Source organism: Carica papaya, chromosome 5, assembly GCF_054855325.1.
Source record: "Carica papaya isolate Zhongbai chromosome 5, ASM5485532v1, whole genome shotgun sequence".
Lineage (NCBI taxonomy): Eukaryota > Viridiplantae > Streptophyta > Magnoliopsida > Brassicales > Caricaceae > Carica > Carica papaya.
The window spans coordinates 22,622,911-22,638,735 of NC_142313.1; the positions used below are offsets into that span (position 1 = coordinate 22,622,911).

Consider the following 15,825-nt stretch of genomic DNA (forward strand, 5'->3'; position numbering starts at 1 on the left):
TTTATTAATTTAATTAATTAGTCAAATTGCTTATTTTAGATTATTTTTTAGAGCGTCTAAATATGGTCTAATCATTTTAACTTTTTTCGTTGATAAATAAAAATAAACTGAATGATTGAAATATATAAAAATATTAAAAATTAAATTATAATGTAAAAAACATTATAAATCAATTGTAGTAAATATAAAATATCATGGATTAATATAGTAATTTGCCCTGAAAACTATATCCAAAATACTTTTATGAAAATTTTAAGATGATTAATCCATACTTGTTGACTCATGGAACTGAATTCGCAATTCATAAGCAAGCAACTAGGTAACTAGTATCTACTAATCATGATACCTCTTTGTTAATCATTTTGCATGAAATTCTTCAAGTCCATGAGCTTTTACTTGATTTTTGTTGTATATCTTAATTTACAAGAGCTTAATAAGAAATTTTATTTGCATAAATTAAGTTCTATTGTCATCAAAATCAATGTCTATTTCACTATTATAATTCATTCATTTGTTAACACACTTCTTCAAATGCAGACAATTCATCACCACCTCCCATATGTCATCCATCATGTCTATGATGGGCTTGCATCACACTCTATTATCCGCTCATTGAAAGCCTTTATTAAACCTTTAAGATTTGTTTGGATTATGATTCATTAATATATGATATAATTTTTTTTGATGATTTTAATGTGTTTGAATCCACTTCCAAATGAAAAGATTTGAATGAGTTTTGAGAGAAATGAAATTTGTAATTTTGGTGAAAATAGAGTATATATATCTACCTTGCTTTTCTTGTGTTTTTATATATTGAAGAAGAAGTTACAGTGTTTTTCAAGGGAGCTTCTTACATCCCTTTTTACATAAAGTAAAAACTATATATTCAAAAAAATGGAATAAACAGAAGCAATCATGTGATGAGTATATCACCCAATACACAATCGATTACAAAGAATATGTATGAAATCATTAACAGATCTGTAGGTAACCAATGATTACGAGACACGGTGATAGAGGCTCAACGGTTTCTGTACTGTTGCTGCTGAGGTGGAGGGAGACGACCTTCAATCTCCTGACGTGGCAACTCTGCCACCTTTGCCTTTCCTTTCCTATTTAAGTATCCACCATGTGTGCATTCTGCTGATGTGGATCGTTGACCATGTACATCATCTTCATTCTTTGACACCAAATACATGAAATAGTTTTTTTTTATTATTCTTGCATGGTTTCTCAAACTATCATTTTTCTTACTTTTGCAAACCACCGAATTGGTGCTCAGTGGCAAACAATGTTGCTTCCATTTATACCCTCATCATATTTTGTTAATTCTTTTTATACCTTCACAATATTTTTTTTAATTCCATTTAAATTCCTTTTATACTTCTGCAGGCACCGAAGAAAGACGCCCTAAAATTGCCCTTCTGCAATCTTTGGCCGATCCTACACATCGTCTTCTACAGTCTCTGTTTGAAGAAACAAGCCCCAATCCCCAATCGCCTTCTGTAATCTTTGGCCGCGCCTCACAATCGTGCAAGGAAGAAAACAGAATCAGCTCTGTTTCCTCTGTTTCTCAGTTCGGCTCATCTGTTCCGCTCGGACGTTTCCGACTCTTCAGGTAATTATTTTGCAATATCCCATTCTTTTTGGCTTTTCTCTTCTTTTTTTCTTTAATTTCTTTTATTTAATTTCTTTTCTTAAATCTTCTTTTTTTTAATTTCTTATTTATTTTATTTAATTATATATATACATACGTATATATATGCAATATTGCCACTTCATCTTCCTTTTTATTTCACATATTTATTTAATTAAATATATACACACATTTTTTGCAGTATCCCATTTTTTTGTCTTTTCTCTTCTTCTTTTTTCTTCAATTTCTTTTATTTACTTAGATATATATGTATCTTTATTTTTTTCTTTAATTTCTTTTATTTAATTTCTTTTCTTTAATCTTCTTTTTTTTCTTTAAGTTCTTATTTTGTTTACTTAATTACATATATATATATATATGCAATATTACCACTTGATCTTCTTTTTATTTCATTTATTTTTTGGAGTATCCCATTTTTTTGCTTTTCTCTTCTTTTTTCCTTCAATTTCTTTTATTTAATCTTCTTTTTTTCTTTAATTTCTTATTTCTTTTATTTAATTATATATAATACATACATATATATATATATGTAATATTGCCATTTGATCTTTTTTTATTTCATTTATTTATTTAATTATATAAATATAGACACAATTTTTGCAATATCTCAATTTTTTGTTTTTTCTCTTATTTTTTTTCATTTATTATTACATAAAATATAGTATGAACAAAATAATTAATTTGAATGAATATATAACCGTACTATTCTATCCATTCAAATAAAAACAGCTAATATTACCATATATTAATATATAATCTTCCCAAATATGGTATAATTTCGCCATTACCATATTCTGATATTAGCATACAATACCATATATTAATGAACCATCATGAAAATCATTCAAACATACTCTAATTTGAATGACATTTATTATTGATATCTTTTTAAGTTAGTCTAGTTGTATTAATTTTCATGAGAATTTCTACTAGTAGGGTATGTTTGAAAATTAATACAACTAGATTAACTTAAAAAGATATTAATAATAAATGAAATCTATCCTTTATTTCTTTGCCAATTTAAATACATATGTCTTGTGGAATGTTTATGCTTTGCTAGTGGCAACAACTTCTTGACTTCTACTAGAAGTCACTAGCAATAAACATATAAAAGTAATATACAAAGATATAATTATAATGATGAAAGTAAATATGGAAATACAAAACTTTCACATGTCCAAGATTAATTCCAATCCTTTTTCATTGCAAATAAATGTCTGCCATCAATATCCTCAAGAATCATCTTTATGTCTCTTTACATTTGGTAAGTGCAATTACCTAAGACATAGAAACATCTTATTATTGTCATCTCTTTCACATTACAGAAAAAAAGTTGATAATATTTCACTTTATTTATAAATCACACATCAATTCTTGTCATAGATTGACATATAGCCTTCTTACTTTCTCCTAATTCTTAAGCATATGCAAAAGTTCTTGAAAACATATTTTCCTCCCCATCGACATCCTCCCTATGGATCCCAACTACAATTGCAAAACTCAAATTACTCACTTTTAGCTTTTTTATATAATCATATAATATAACATATTAAGATTTATAACCTTCTAACTTTTCCAACACAATCATTTTTGTTCTTTTACATTTGCGAAGTATAACATTAACCTTCATGTCCTCTTTGTATAAATCCCTCAAAGCCTGCAACTTATGTTTAGTTGACCTAGAAAGTAATTCTTATAGTTCTTGTTATGTGTGAAGTGAAGATAATTTTGCTTTGTTCTCTTTGTAGCACCTATGTCTGTGTATGAATGTCTTGATTCTAAATTACTTGCCTGTAGGAGTACTATTGCCCTACAATAACCACAAGCAATTATTCTACACACTACCCTTATTCTATATGGTTATCCTTTTATAATGAAAAAAAAATGAACTCAAGCTGCTACATACTTCATCACCATATCATTAAAAATCTTCCTATCAATAAATGTCATCCCTAGTAATTAGTAAGAATAATCACTATTTAGGATCATATCTACATAATGAGTTATTCCTCCCAGGTACAACATTTGCATATTCATCTAGTGAATACTTATTAGTGCCTGAATTACTCTTAAAACTAGAGGAGTCAATATATTGACCCTCATAACCATCAACATTTTGTTTCAGAGTGTACATCATCACTGGGAGAGTCAATTATGTTAACATGTCATACCTTAATTGATACCTCAACAACACAATTATTATTATCTATAACTATTCCCCTAACATACCAATTTTTATCATTAACCTCTAATATTTATGGATCATCATCAAAAGAGTTCATGTATTCAATATTAGCATCTTCATCTCCTAAATTAAGAAATCAATCTCTTCACTATAAATTATCATTGCAGAGACTCCCTTTAAATACTTATATCAAGAACCAATTCTCGAGAGAAAGAATTACACGTAATCTAAATAGATCAAATCCAAATAGAAGACAACCTTTTAGGTTAATGTTTGCAATGTTACTTATCATATAATCATCATTATATTACCTTTATAATCATCTTGGTCATTGTTGAGTAATATTACCCTTATGATCATCATTGATAGTAACCATCAAACCCTACTTATTTTTTCATAATCAATGTTGCTATCATTTCAAACTAAATGAAAAAAATCAATATCAACTTTCAGACTTTCGTCTTCGTATTGACATGTTTTACTCCCCATCATGCTAAACTTTTGATTATGATGAAATCTTCCATTAATCATTATATTTGTCATACTATGTAAATTGAGAATTGCATTATATTAGTATATGGTATCTAGGAATTAACTTTTTAAGTTACAAATTTCATAGGCAATCATACTCTTTAAGTTAGATGGTAGTTATTGAGCTAAAAGTTTGCTTAAGATTTTTAATTTTTTAGTGGTGTATTACGTTTACGAGCTTTAGTTAGTTTGTTTACAAACTTTAACATTTTAATAGCTTATTTTTCTTGGAATATTTAGTAGTTTATTGAGAAATTACTTAGTAATCACTAAAAAATTACTATCATTTAAGATAAGAGTTAACTTTAGGACAACTTGAGCTACTCTTTTGGAGTATAAAGGATTATTTGGGATAAACATTCTCATCCAAAATTTAATCAACACCTTCAAAATATATGTTGCTACTTTAGGACAATACAATACAAATAAGTTTATCTTATGATCATACTAGGACAAAACATTCTCATGTTTTCCTTAATACTAGAGAGTTCATGTTTTTGTATGACAAACCTCACACCAACCTACTCTTGACATAATAAACATCAACAAAAAAGAAGCAACTAGATAACCACAAAGGTGCATGATTTTTTATGGTTTTGCATATCATGGCAACATTTTCAACTATTAATTCATAATAACTATAAGAGTTGTATGATTCACAAATATAAAGTTCGTTGATGTATGTGTTGAAATATATGTATTAGTTTTGATGAAATAAGAAATCTTAATTTATAATAATGTTACTTTAAGGTAGTGTCTAAAAGCATAATTACTGTAAAGTTAAAGCTATGAAATAGAGCTTAAAGACCTCTTAAATATATGCAAGATTGAATAAAATAAAATATATAATTGGAGATTACACATCCGCAATTAAAAGAGAAGAAAATAAAATATATGATTATCTAGATATCATCTCCTTCAATACAATTAATTGATTTCATATTATGATTCAATAAGCATGATTGAATCAGTCTAAATTTTCAAAATGATAGTTGGAAATATTTTATTTAAAAGAAAATCTCAAAAACACGTTGAAAGAAAAATTGTATGGACACATTTGAACTACACTTGACCTACATTCAATACAAATTAGATTTCCCAAACTCATAGGAAATGATCACTAAATAAAGTGTTATGACATATTTGAATCAAATTGAATTATATTCTAGTTCCATTGAATGTATAATGAGTTTTTCAAACTCATGAGAAACAATTAGTAAATGTGCATTAAATGCTCCCACCTGCCTCATAGATATGAGTAATTGACATATTATGTTTTTGATCTATAAATATCTTTGATAATAACATTCATCATAAATTTTTTTGAAGATTTAAAGAGCCATTAACTTGGGAAATTCATTTGAAAAATCTTCTTTCTTTATTTGAGATTCATTTTGAGCATCTATTTTCAGAAAAAAATTCATTGAGGTAATCTCCTAATATTCTTTGGGTTATTTAACATTGTTTAGCAATTTATTTTCAAAGAGATTTGAGAAAGAGATCAAAGCTAAGATTTCATCTTTCTTTGAGAAAAATTTGATATTCTGATAAAATGTTTGCTCTTGAATATATTCTTTTAGAGAAAAATTTTAGATCATACTTTGAATTTTTTTTTTTTATAATCTTAAATATCAATTAGTCACTTGATTTCGAGAAAGATTAATTAAAAAGTTAAATTTATACTCATCTTCTTAAGCCAATTTTCAAAATCTCCTTTGTGCTTCGTCTTATAATTTGTTCCTTAAGAAAAATAATCATGGTTCATTGTTGTAATCATTCATTGAGGGAAATATTTAAAATATCATCCTGTATCATGCTTGAATATATTGTAAAAAAGAGGTGTACATGCTCCTTAAGTGTTGGCTATTAAGGGAAATACATGTAAAGGGTGAAATTTACACCAAGAATAACAAACGTTATAAGAGGTGAAGCTATGCACCTTGATAAACAAAAATTAATAGTGAAATACTCAAGTGGTGACTTGAGAAGAGAACATGGGTACATTGGTTGAATCTCTATAAATTGTGGATGTTCTCTCTTTCCCTTTACTCTTTCTTTTAAAGAATTCATTATAAATTGAGTTACATTGATTTTAGTTGACCTTTGAAAATTTATAATTACTATTTTTAATTATTGTCCTTAAGTAACTTGTGCAATTCTTTGAAACCCTGCATTCTTCTTATGAAATAATTTTTTATTAAGTTATATTAATTTGATTTGGGTTCAGTCAGCATCTTATAATTATTAGAGGTACATGTTCTTGAAATAATATTATTGTCAAAGCCACCCCTCTCTTATAAAGCTTGTCCGGATCACACTGACACTTACACTTACACTTAATTAGATAAAATACTTAACTTTCATTAATATAAAAGCGCATAAGTAATATATTCCTTGATATGTACATCAAATACATACAAAACGAGGCTTTGAATTTTTTTTTCTTATATCATAAAATACAATAGTATGGTAATCTTGATTCTTGAGATTAACTTCACAATTCCTCTTCTATATCACTTACTATCCTGCAATAGAATCTTCATTATCTGAAAAATGATGGGGGAATGAAATATATTATCTCAGTAAGCAAATATCATGACATGCACACAATTAATATATGCAATATATAACTTTTTTACACATCAAAACATATATCTTATACATTTTTGGAAATCACATATATAAAATCAGAATCATAGCTCTGCATTTTACAATGGGCCACATCATTATCCATGAGGGTGAATCGAAACCACATCATTAATATGTGCGTATCACTTCTCCAATATACTCAAATACAGAATGATAAATGTAGACACACATTTATTGTTTTCCCAATACACCTAAACACATAACGACATGTATGGGCACTTATCACTTCCCAACACTCTAAACACAAAACGATATATGTGGGCTCACTTACCACTTCCCAACACACTTGAACACGAAACAATGTGTGGAAACTTATGACGTGGAAAGCTTTAGGATCAAAACACCTTGATCATGAACTCACTATACGTAACATGCAGAAACTCAGTTACCTAAATTAAACCTTTCCTACTTGAATCACACCCAATAAAGTGAATGCTATCAAGGTACTTGGAAAATAAAAAAAGAATTGAAAAGACGTAATGACTTACTCGATAAGTCGATTCAAGATTTCTTGACTCAACAAGATGGTTGAATCAACTTTCCTTGGAGAATGCTCAAAAATTAACAAAAGCTAATTTAGTAACAAAAGCCAAAATTTTATTTATCACTCAATTGAACTATGTGAATTACAACTTAAGGTGAAACCTTTATATAGGCTTCCACTGAAGTAGTTCTAATTAATTACAATCACTTGCATTATATCCACCATTTAGACTTATCTAAATTCTAAACCCAAAATAATATTAAAATATTCTTAAGGATAAAATCTAACATTAAAATAATAATTAAAAATAAATAAAATATTAAATAGAAATTCCTCTCCCTTTTACCATAATTTTTATGTGTTTTAATTCTTCATGTAGACTTCAATTTACAAAAGAGTCTTCTTTGGAAAAATCAGCGTAAAAAACATGTGAAAAATAGGCAAAAAGGAGAATAGTCCTCACAGGTTACACTTCCTCACCCGTATGCCTCACCCACACGGGCTGGAATCTAGCATACATGTTACTTACGTGTGTGGTGTTCAATACACACAACCTAGTGCGTGTGCTTCTCCTGTGTGTGGTTTCTATGTGTGTCTCCCATGCATGCGAGTTGCCCAGTTCGCATAAGTGGGCGTGCGACAGCATCCGCACCTACGTTCTAGCTCTCCCATACACGTTGTGTTCCTGCGTGTGCTAAAGACTTACTATTCACAGACGACCTTTCTTGTATGATTGCCGAAACTGCCCAAGAGCATGGAGTGGCCCGGCCCACCCTCATTTGGTGTGGCTTATATGGGTCGTGCATGTTTATAGCCGCAAGCCCATGGTTTTTTTTAGATTTAGACCAATGTTTGGCCATCTCCCTCCAAGCGAGTTCTCAAGCCTATAGGCTCTATTTGGTCCTCAAGTCCACATTCTCGCATTATGTTGGGCTTCTCTTGATATTATGCCCATTTAGAAATGTATTGAGGGGTGTGTCGACTTTCCTGTTTAGTATTATTCATTTTAGGAAACAAAGCATACCCGAAGTTACTTCCTTTTGTTGTGTGGACTTGGTGAGATTCTTCACCGTCAATCTCCATTCGTGGAAACTTCTTAGTGTGCTCTTGAGGCATATTACTTAGTGAGAGCTTACGGCCTCTTATCGCTGCATATCTGCAACTGCTAGGATTACAGAAATAGCCTCTTAAGTGACTTTTCCATTTGTCATAGGAGTTATTCTCATCCAATATCACATTAGTTTATCACTTTCTAACACTCTCGAACACAGAACGACAGGTGGGGCTCACTTATCACTTCCTAACACACTTGAATGTGGAATGATATGTATGGGCACTTATCACTTCTCAACACCCCCAAACATAAAATGACATATGTGGACTCACTTATCACTTCCCAACATACAAGAACATTGAACAACATGTGTGGCACTTATCACTTTCCAACACCCCTGAACACAGAACGACAGGTGTGGGCACACTGTAAGACTAGTACCCCCGCCCCCCAAACATGGGATGATAGGGCATTCAGCTCACACTGAGGCCTAGCATGACAGAGGTGGAACATAATTACTCGCCTCCTCAATCATTGATGCACACATATCGAAAACACTTTTCTAAATCATATAACACTTATGTTTGAAACAAATAAACATATAATACTCATATCAAATTAAATGAACACATCATTAATACAAAAGCATGTAAGAACACTTTCACAATTAACTATACAAAAAATACTTAAAATACTTCAAAAATACACATGCCACGAATGTCAGAATATCCATGTACCTAAGATCCTAATCAAACCTTTCCTTGTGTCTTTTTAACTCAAATGTCGGTTTAGGTAGAGTCCCCCTTTATATAATCTCTGAAATTCTCTGTTTCTTCGGGTTGAGTCTCCCCTTAAGAACACTTCATTTTCACTTTTCAATCAAGCAAAGTCTCCCATTAATTTTAATCATTTTTTTTAAAGATAATATGAAACTTTAATTCTAGCAGAGTCCCAACTTAATTCGTAAGTTTTTCTTCTTAAAATTTTTGTAGAATCCAGGGATGTTCTTAGTTACTATCTAAGCCCATCGGGTGTGGCCTCCTTTGGCCATAGCTTTCTTCTTTATTTCCTTCTCTTTTGCTTGGTTTTTCTTTTGATGGGTATCAAATCCACCAAAAATAATATCATATTCTGACAACAATTCAAATTTTGTATTAATCGCGAATAAGGTCGAATCCTCAGGAAATTGAGAACCACTTTTCTTTTATGACCAATGATAAAAACAAAGCTAGGGTTTTTGTTCCAAGACAATACAAAGAATTAAAATAAATCAAATAAACTTAAAACAAAAAATAGAAAATGTTATCAACAAGTGATTGAAGTAACAAACAACTATGAGTGGATTCTAGTTAAAGAAGTAGTTTTGATTCTAGTTGTAGGATTGATCATTGATGCACTAATTGTTTTCATCAAACTTCAATAAACCAGTTCTAGTTGTCGGATACGCTCATAACAATTAATATTTTCTTAATTCTACACTAATCAAGAGACTCGTTAGTTAATCTTTTTAAATAAACAACCCTAAAAACGCACATAAAGTTTAATTTACTAACAACATTAAAAGTTAGAAAGACATGATTCTAATTAATGAATTCAACCGCATGATTCATTCAAACTATATTACATAGGAAACTAATTCACCACTAATCATCAAGACAACCTAAACAATTACAGATTTAGGATTTTGAATGGCAGTATGCTACTATGCTGCACGTTCAATGGGCCCTATCAAACGATCAACAAATAATAATAATAATATGTGCAAAAAGATATATAAATACTAAAGTTTAAATAAGAACAAAAAATTATTTAGATCTCACAATTCAAAACTAGAACTTCAACTAAATTTCTAATTGAAAAAATTGTTTCAGTGATTATAGATAGAAAAAATAATTCGAAAAACCAAAGTCTGTTGTTCTTCTTGGTAGCTCCTCTTTTTTCTCTTTTTCTTCCTATTTAAAGACCGAGAGCATCATGGTTTCCTCTTGTGGAGACTGGATTTTTCATGATGATTTCGGCTTTCTTTCTGCTTTTCAAAGTCGTCTTTTGCTTGATTAGGTTTTTTGCTTCCAGATAAAAACATGATCTTTTTAAATTTTAAAGTGTCTGGGATATCAGTATCTACTACTACTGCAGGGTCTAAATCTTGCCCGAGGCTTGTTTGTGCATGATCTGATATTTATTACTGCTGCTAGGGTGTTAGCTTTGCCATAAGGTTATCTGCGTGTGAACTGGTGCTTTTTACTAACACAAGAGTGCAAGCCTTGCCCGAGGCTTGATTGTTCTCAAACTAACATCTGCTGTTCATGTTAGGGCTTAAGCATTGCCTGAGGCTTATACTAGGTTGATGACTATTTCTATGCAAATCTATTTCTACTACGCTGCTTTCCTGAATTTGACTTTTATCCCTCATCAAAACAAATAAAATCACCTAATTAGGTAATAAATAGCTCAATCATGTATTCAAAATAAATGATAAAAATGTTTTTATACGTACTATCAAACTTCCCCACACTTATCTTGTGCTTGCCCTCAAGTACCCCACAATACCATTCAATAGTTCTTAACCTTTCACCCTCAAGCCAATTGTCCCTAGCTATTCCCTCAACTCGTATGTTATATCTCAATCCTTAAATTATAAATACAGTCATCAACTAGTAATTTCTAAACTTGCATTTCATAGAATCACACCACTAAATAACTCTAGATAGTACCCGAGCATAAAATGGAAATGTTTTGTAAGTTTTTGAACACATTTATTTTTTCTTGAGAAGAACAATCAACATCTAGTATAACATTCACACTATACTAGTTCAAATATAAGTATTTCATGCAATTGGTTCATGGTAGAATAGAAAATTTAATTGCAATTAATCGAGAACTTTTATTGTGTGCTTGAAATGTCATTAACCTTTTGATACGAGAACAAACATTTGTGATGAATGTACTCAGTTTCTCAGTTGGTCACAAGTTCAAGTGGCTACTAGCACTATTCATAATTAATTGACTAAAGGACTAGATTATTATTTGTGCTCTCCCCCCCTTTTTTTGAATCTTTTAGTCATGAACCTTAAGATTATTACGCATACAAATCAAGACAGGTTGTAATAGAGTTTTCTTAAGTATCAACATTCAATTAAGAGTAAGAAAAAAAATCAATTAGAGGCAATTCCTAAAAAAGGCATATCAAGACACATAATCAAAGATAATGTATGAATGCAACAAGTTAAAAGTCCTAGAAGATTATTGTGAATGCAATTCAATTCTTTAAGTATCACAGTTGAGTTATTTTAGGAATAACTAAGACAGTAGTGAAAAGGATGGGGTGAAAAACTATTGAAAAACTGTTTTTAGTGGTGTGCCTTGGGCAAGGCTAAAGTGTGCATCAGTGGGTGTCGTGAGAAAGGTTTGAATGCAACAAAGATAATGTAGCCGAATATCAAAATGGAACTAAAAATGCAGTATATCCCTCTCCCACACTTAAACTACACATTGTCTTCAATGCGATGCAAAGAAAACGAGTGGTAAAAGAAAAATGAAGGGATAGATTAACTCCCCTTGTGTGGTAACTCGGAGACAGGGCACACTGGAAGCATCATCTGGTTCTGGGGCAAGGGGCGTCCTTCATCGTTTGGGCTATTGAATAGACTAGCTCCTCAACCCTTCCCGAAAGTTGGTGGGCCAAATTCTTGAGGTGAAACAGGCATCCATCTATCTTTTGAACATGCAACAATACTCTTTGTAGGAGCTGGTGGATGTCCGCTAATGCAGGTTTGGTGGCAGAAGGTGTTGTGGCAGTAAATTCTGGGGCATCAGGCTCTGTTTGCTTTTTCTTTTTATTGTACACTCACATGTTTCTGGGCACAAGTGGGCCAGGCGAGGCAAAGAATTAGATGTCATCCTTAAGATGTAGCAGTCTCATGTCATCCAAGGAGCCCAAAATCCAAGGCAGTTTAAGGGCAAGCTATGTGCAAGTCAATCTCCTCCATATCAAAGTTACTGAAAGAGAGGGCAATTCGGGGAATGATTGATCCTAGGATTAGTGGCCGTTTAAAGGAAATAACATTGGAAAACTAGCATGTGAACCAAAAATCGAGGTTGACTCTTTTCTTGTTAAGCATGCACTATAGGAAGTATAGCTCGGTTTTGGAGAGGATACTGGGTGCATCTTTTTGACCTGAAAAAAAGTAAGCTACGAAGTTATAAATGTATTTCATGCATGGGTCGTGCAAATATAGGTCCTTAGATTTATTAGGGTCAAATGAGTCCAGTGGATTATTGCAAAATTGGGCATACTCGGTGGCAAAATCAAAGTCATCGCAAAAATCACAGTAGGGATTTTCACGATCGAATACAGAAAAACCCATTGCAGTATTGAACTCAACTATGGAATAGTTAAAGTGTTTGCCCAACAAATGGAAAGAAACTAGATTAGGTGTACGAAGGGTGGAATCAACTGATTTCTGAAACTTGAAGGTCATGTAAAAATCCCTAATTAGTTCTACATATACGCGTACGTCAACCTCGAAGTAGGCTTCCCAGCCAATGTTACGAATCAGCATAAGTACCCATGTCTAATTTTTTGGGTTTCGAGAGTAGGGTGATGGGCAGACTTACCTCTTACGATGGGGAGTTTACAGACTTCCACATACCATTCCTTCTCCGAAGCGTCTTAGAAAGTGAGGTGGCCGCGCAACCCGGATTCAGCCAGTGAGAGGACATGCTTCCCCCTTCTGACCCATGTTCTCTTTCGAGCTCGCTTGGCTTTGGCATCTTTGCTAGCAGGCTCTTCGACCGTAGGTTGGTGTGTACCTGGTTGTTTGCTGTCACAACTCATTTCAAGGTTTTGTGTGCTTTGCTCCCTAGTTGGAGAGTCAGGAACGTCGAATACAGGGCTACGGTGTTGTTGATTGGCATCTGGAGCTGCTCGCACCGTCGGGTAGAGCTTGTTCCTCTTGTGGAACTTGGGGTTCGGGTGTCGCTGGAGGTAGTCGTGTCTGCGTCTTTGTCTCATCAGCGGTTTATCATTTGTTTTTAAATCGGCCGTGTCTCTTTACAGATTCCTTCTTTCTCATTTTGGCTTGGTGTTTGGAAGTTAAAAGTTAAGGCAAGGAGTTGAGGTTAAACTGAAATAGGTGCCAGATAACCTTAGCGTAAGTCTTGGGCTAAGCTTAGGCAGAAGTTCTAAGACTTTTTTTTTTTTGGAATTATATGGTCTTGGTATAAACTTTGGGCAAGTTTTATGTGAACATCCAAAATCAAACCCAAGATATAGCTCTAGCATAAACCATAGGCAAGACTTATGCGAGTACTCCAAATTAAACTCCTGATATCGTTATGACATAAGCCTTGGGAAAAATGTTAGTAGTTGGCATGACCCTTGGGAAAGGCTAGAGTGGTCGATGTAAATCTTAGGCAATCACTTTAGTTTGAAAACTCAGTGGGTCTATACGTGGTCTCTCTATTGGTGATCTGCAAGTGATGGGTAACAAATTTCAGTTAGAATAATTAGAACAAAACTACTAACAACTAAAATAAATAAAATTCTCAATAAAAAGAATAAAAACTAAATGGGTTGCCTCCTATTAAGCATCTTAGGAAGTTATAAAACTACATGTTTCTGTTATACACTTTCTTTAGGAATGTTTAGGGTGAGTTCTTCAACCTGTTGCACAGAGAACCCTTCATAGAAGAGCTTCAACCGATGCCCATTTACTTTGAAGATTTTGTGCGTGGCCAGGCTTTTGATCTTATCTGCACCATGAGGGAATGTTTTGGTAATAATGAACAAGCCTAATCACCTTGAACGTAACTGCCCCGGAAATAGCTTAATACGAGAGCTGTAAAGCAAGACTTTCTACCCTATTGAGAATTTTTTTCTAAAGATTATTTGGTCATGAAAAGCCTTCATCTTTTCTTTATGAATTCTTGAGTTTTCATAAGCATCATTTCTAATTTCTTTGAGCTCTTGCAGCTATAACTTCCTAAGCTCTCCAGCTTCTTCTAACTTCATGTTGTAGCTTTTAATCGCCCAACAGACTCTATGTTTTTACTCAACAAAGAGATTACAAGTCTTGCCAAAGACTAAACGGTACGATGACATCCTGATTAGAGCTTTGAAAGCTGTCTTATAAGCCCATAAAGTATCATCTAGTCGCAAGCTCCAATCCTTTTTGTTAGGATTGACCGTCTTTTCTAGGATCAACTTGACTTCCTTGTTAGAAACTTCCGCTTGCCCATTGGTCTAGGGTGGTATGCAGTGGAGATACTGAGGGTGATATGATATTTCTTGAAGAGAGCTTCAAACATTTGATTACAAAAGTGTGTCCCTTGATCACTTATCATTGCTCAAGGTATTTTGAACCTAACGAAGATATGATTTTTGATAAAACTTACAGCAACTTTAGCATCGTCAGTTCTTGTAGCCTTGGGCTCTACCCATTTAAAGACGTATTCAACTACAAGTAGAATGTAGGAGTTGCTGAAAGAGGATGAGAACAACCCCATGAAATCTATGCCCCATACGTGGAAGATCTCACAAACTAGGATCTGTGTCAGTGACATTTGGTCTTTACGACTTAAGTGGCTTGTCCTTTGGCAGTTTTCGCATGTTTTACAATAGATGTATGCGCCATGAAATAGGGAAGGCCAAAACAAGCCACATTCCAACACTTTACGAGCTGTCCGTTTAGCCCCGAAATGTCCTCTGCAGGCATGAGAGTGACATAAGTTCATAATTGAGGGGACTTCCACTTCAAGGACACAATGATGAATGATATGGTCTGTACAGTATTTCCATAAATAAGGATCATTCCACACATAACGTATAGCTTCTTTCTTGATCATATCCATCTTTTCTCTAAATAACTCACTTGGTAGTGCATTAGTGATTAAATAATTGACAATATCAGTGTACTATGGTTTTAATTGTCGAATTGAGAAAAATTGTTATCAACGAATTCATCCTTTAACAATAAAGGCTCCTCACTCAGTGGGAAGCAACTAAGGTCATCAACAACTAGATTTTTCATACCTTTTTTATCTCGTATTTCTAGATCAAACTCCTATAACATGAGTATCCATCAACCTCGGTTGTGCCTCTTTCTTTTTAAGTAAGTACTCTAATGCTGCATGGTCCGAGAACAATATAACCTTAGTACCCAACAAGTAAGAACATAATTTTTCCAAGGCAAACACGACAGTCAACAACTCATTTTTGATAATTGGATAATTGACCTGAACACTGTCGAGGGTCCTTGAGGCAT

General features: G+C 32.7%; 1 long non-coding RNA gene across 1 annotated transcript; it reads right to left on the reverse strand.

The window, feature by feature from the left end:
- Positions 1 to 6,713: 6,713 nt before the first annotated feature.
- Positions 6,714 to 13,785, reverse strand: LOC110818651 (uncharacterized). The gene is made up of 2 exons (XR_002540504.2): positions 13,178 to 13,785; positions 6,714 to 12,737 (listed from the first exon to the last, which is right to left on the reverse strand). It is a non-coding gene; the product is annotated as an uncharacterized LOC110818651 (long non-coding RNA).
- Between the last annotated feature and the right edge of the window lie 2,040 nt (positions 13,786 to 15,825).